This window comes from Heptranchias perlo, chromosome X, assembly GCF_035084215.1.
Source record: "Heptranchias perlo isolate sHepPer1 chromosome X, sHepPer1.hap1, whole genome shotgun sequence".
Classification (NCBI taxonomy): domain Eukaryota; kingdom Metazoa; phylum Chordata; class Chondrichthyes; order Hexanchiformes; family Hexanchidae; genus Heptranchias; species Heptranchias perlo.
Genome location: NC_090370.1, coordinates 22182988 through 22187891, shown reverse-complemented (window position 1 = coordinate 22187891; position 4904 = coordinate 22182988). Strand labels below are relative to the sequence as shown.

The window sequence follows — 4904 nt, the reverse complement described above, 5'->3', positions numbered from 1 at the left end:
GGCCGCGTGGCCTAATGGATAAGGCGTCTGACTTCGGTGTTAATCGTGATGTTATCAGAAGATTGCAGGTTCGAATCCTGCCGCGGTCGTTTTTACACTTGTTCCAATGTGCGCCGCAACTGTTTCGCACCGGACCGTTTCTTGCAGGAACTGACCTGATGGAACGGGAATCCGGAAATTCCTTTGCTTGCAGAAGTTGACTCGACATTTTCAATATTGTCGATCTGGGTGCACGGGCAGGACAAAGTGTAAAAGTGACTTTATTTCTGCTGTTTGGATTCAGAAATGGTCGGCTGATCCATTGTGCTCTGTATGTATTGGCCCGAACCCCATCCGTGTCGTTATTGTATTGAACTTGTGTTGCGGCCCTCCGTAAGTTTTGTGCAATCAAAATGGGCTTGAATGCTATTATTATCAATCCGACACCGGAGCTTTAAGGCTGTGTCCCTAGATTGTTTATATTTTGTTTAAATATAGACAGATAATTGGAATTTTTCACCTGCTGTAATGGGATAAAGGTCGAGTAGAGAGGACGGATCGGAGATAGATCTTTCTGTCCTTCCTTGCTGCCTCTGGGGTTTACAGCGAATGAAACATTAACGGGAACAGCAAATGATAAGGGAGGTGGAACATAAAGGGTTAACATTAACCATCAGGAAGTAATCTAATTTCAAAACTTTTTAACAATCTTGAACCTGTCCAGTTATTAGATTTACACCAAGTCTGTACATTTTTTCTGTTAAATTTAATTCCTCCACCCGCTCTTCATCAAGAAAAATTAAATCTGGAGGGAGCTCCCGTCCAGATTTGAGCCCAGGATCTGTCTCATTGTTAACAGTCTCCCGTTTTGAACTAGAATCCCACCCATGGCTCGGTTCCCAGTAACTGCTGCCGAGATTGAAGGACTTCGGTCCCTCCTGCATCTCCTGCATTTTACCATCTCCCGATTATTCGATCAGTATTTGGGAACATGGGAGAAAACCTGGGTTTAAATCCCGAACATTTAAATCCCCAACAATCTGCCTGTTGATCCCATTCCACGGTGCCTTTAGTTAACAATAACCGCGGGAGCGCAATTGGAATCCAGTCCGCAGTTTGTTTCCTTCTCCGTTCCTGTTCTCTCTCGGTTTCTCTAAAAGACGACGCACTGTTTGGATCAGGAATCGAGTTCTGATCAGCCCCGTGACAAGACGGACAATAATCCGTCATTGAAACCCCGAGAATGCTGTTCATTCTGTTCCAGGGACACTTCATAAGTCGGTCGAAACCTTCCAATTCCCATTCCCACAAAGGATGGAGCCAAGCGGAGGAGGGACGTGTTTCTCAATGATCGGACAGTTGGATGCCATCGAAGTGTGAGTGCCGATGGGTGACTGTGGAATTCCATGAGGGCTTTGGGTTTCAATCCCTTAAACTTGGACCCTTCAGTTCGCTCTTTGCTTTCGTGAGTCAGGAATGTTGGATAAGAGAGCGGGAGAATTCCCTGCGCTTGCTTTAACATCCACCGACAGGGCCTCATTTAACTGGACAGAGCGAAGGCTTTTGGTACCCGCGGTGGAACAAGGTCTAACATTTAACAGACGAGAATTATTTCACGATCATTATAGTCCTGCAATTGCTGGGACCTCGAGCCACAATGATGCATTCACGGCGTGCGCCATTATCGATCGGTGAATTTTGAAGCAAGTGAGATACGGGTCGGGGGAGGATCACAGTGCTGCACAGAGGGTGGAGAATCGCAATGATACACAGGGGGCGGAGGGACACAAATCGCAGTGATGCACGGGGGCCGGAGGTCTGATTCCCCCATTTAACACACTGGCCCGCTCTCCCGGCCCCACCCATCGTTTACCCTGGCTCTCTCAGACAATCCAGACTCGCCCCCCGCCCCTTATCTCTGACACAGTGGCTCCTCTCCCACAGACGGTTAATGCGCTCACCCCCAACCTCCCATACAGACGATCCAGACTCCACCCTCCCCTCTGCCAGAGATCGGCTGTCTTTCTCTACCCCTCCCCCACCTTCGGGCCGATGCCATGTTGGAGTCCAGAGTCTGAGTTGAGAAAGCGCAGGGCCTCTCCCTCCTCGGAGTATATGACTGTACTACCATCGCTGTCTTGTCTGTGGGACAGGGTCCACCCAGTGCTGGAAGAGTCTGGGACATGAGCTGAAAGCTATGATTCTGTGAGTATGGTTGCGTTCGGTTGGTGGTTCATCAGGCTACGGGACAACTCTGCCACAAGTACCCAAATGTTAGAGTGGAGGACTTTTGTGAAAAGCACTGTTGGAATTTGAACCCAACAACCCTTTGTTTGCAAGGCAGCGTCCTTCAACCACTGAGCCACGGCGCCCACATGATTTGAATTATTTCCTAACGTTATGGTATTGATACATTTTCCAAGCTAGTTTGTTGCGCCTTCTCCCTCAACATATCTGCGCAACAACATCTATCTTTTGATCATCGGTCTCTGAATGGTAAACAATGGGCATCAGTCATGATCTTCACTTCCTTATCCCCTGTCAGTACATCTTATATCGAGCTCTATTCATCCTGTTGTATTCCCACACTCTCTCCAGACTATCTGGTCTTATCCTATTACATTTCTCATCTCTTCCCACAAAATGTTGGTGAGTAATTTCTGTGATACACCAGGCCCTGACCTCCTCCTGTGGGTGACCTCCGACAAATACTGCACAATAGTTCAATGTGTGTGTGTTTTACATTCGGAAATGTGTATTAGCGCTCGTCTCCCTGGTGCATCTATTCTCACACAAACGGCAATGTTGCTTCAGAGCATTTAAATATTAGAAAGACTTACTTGATGAGGCAAGTTGTCCCTCTCCATTTCAACAAAATAGAAACAATCCAGGGATACAGACTTAAAACACCGGTGTCGGATTGGTATTAGTAGCTTTGAAGCCCATTTTGATTGTACAAAACTTACGTTGCGCCGCAACAAAAGTTCAATACAATAACGGCACGGATGGTATTCGGACCCAAACCGACAGAGCACATTTCTGAATCCAAACAGTAGAAATAAAGTCACTTTTACACTATGTCCTGCCCGTTCACCCAGATCGACAATGTTGAAAATGTGGAGTCAATTTCTGAAAGCAAAGCAATTTACGGATTTCCGTTCCATCCGACTGTTCGAAACGGTCGGGTGCAGAACAGTTTGGGCGCACGTCGGACACATTTGCACCCAACAAATCAAATGATCGTGGCAGGACTCGAACCTCGCGATTAATACTGAAGTCAGACGCCTTATCCATTAGGCCACGTGGCCGACAATAAATTGCTTCACCAAATGACCTTAAACCCTGGGTGGTTAAGACTCTGCTTGTATCATTCTCTTCGTCCACATTGTTGATGTTGTTCCTTTATTGTTTTCTCTCTTGCAGAATGAGGGGAAATACAACAAAAGACAAATCGATAAACTAAAAATATGCAAGGAGAACAACACCGAGCGGAGAATGTGAACAGAATTTACTATCCAAGCAAGACGGGCCGAGTGGCCTCATCCTGTCTTGTAAAATACGAACAATCTCCAATTCTGCTGGGTGAGATATATTATTTACTGATTTTCTTTTTTTGGTAAATATAAACTCGGACGGGGTCCCGCACCACGGGGTAAACGGGTCAGATCCAGACCTGGCGCTCAGTGTTAATGTTAACATCGAGCACGGTATTCTATCCGTGTAATGATAAATTCGCGGGTTTCTTGCAAGATATTCGACACATCCCCTTGCTGTGTGTTTAATCAGGGCAGGGAATATTTTGCTGGTTTCGTGATATTCATTTTTCAGGAAATTAGTGAACTCGTCTCGAAACATGAGTTTTCCAGTTTCTATTTCGCTAAATGGAGTTGAGGTGCAGATCAGCGATGAGCTGCTGTGACTCCGCCGCGCCGGTTTAACCGGAATGGGACGTTTCAGTGAAGTGAAGTGAAGTGAACCGTCTCAATCCGGTTTATTTCTTTATTTCGAACATTGTTTATTTTGAGTGACAGATTTATCGAAAATTCATTGAGAGTTCAGTTGTCAGTTCTCTGATCAGTTGGAATCTGAAGAAGATAAAAATGAGGAAAGAAAAACATTACAAAGGTCCAAACTCGAACTGATACAATCACCTTGTCTTCACCTTGAAGAGTAATTAGTTCTCCCTGCTACCCTGTTCAATATTTATCGCTCCAGTAACAACACATTATCTGGTCATTGTCACATCGCTGTGTTTGGGATCTTGCTGTGTTCAAATTGGCTGCCTCGTTTTCTACATGTCAGCAGTGACTACACTTCAAAGAGTGGTTCGTTGTCTGTAAAGCGCTTTGGAACGTCCGAGTTGGTGACGAGCGCAAAATAAATGCAATCTTTCTTCCTGTGGCCCCGTGTGCCAGGTACCTTATCCGAATCCTGTCGACTGGCGCATACAGGAAACATTGGGGGAAAAATTGGATCAGTGCCGTTTTTGGGCGCAGGTACCGTGATGCGCTGTTGCTCCGCACCCAATGAGCCTTGGGCACGCAGGACGCAAGATCCGGCTGGCTCGAAGACGCACCTGCATTCAGTGTTCCATTCCGGGCCTTGCAGGTGGAATCATTGCAATTCACTCTTTCCACCGCCCGGGGGAGATCAATCTCTTCAAGGGAGGATGTTTCTTGGAAATCGCTGAAAGGCAGCTGGTACCTGTTATTTGCTTAAAATAACAGTCCACTGTCCAAACGGAGTCTGAACGGAGATCAGACATTGCACACGTAAAACACAGATGCAGGTTCCATGACTATGTTTGCACACTGATGAGTTATGTTAAAACATTGTATAAAAGATATACACTGCTAAATTCCACATCCTCCAATCTGCACGCCAGACCTCACCAATCTGCCGATCTGAGTTGGTATCATATCTGG

The 4904-nt window shown here is 46.2% G+C and overlaps 1 non-coding gene across 1 annotated transcript; it reads left to right on the top strand.

The window, feature by feature from the left end:
• trnar-ucg (transfer RNA arginine (anticodon UCG)) lies at positions 1-89 on the top strand. Its single transcript is given in 2 exon segments — positions 1-37; positions 54-89. It is a non-coding gene; the product is annotated as a tRNA-Arg (tRNA).
• The last annotated feature ends 4815 nt before the right edge of the window (positions 90-4904 follow it).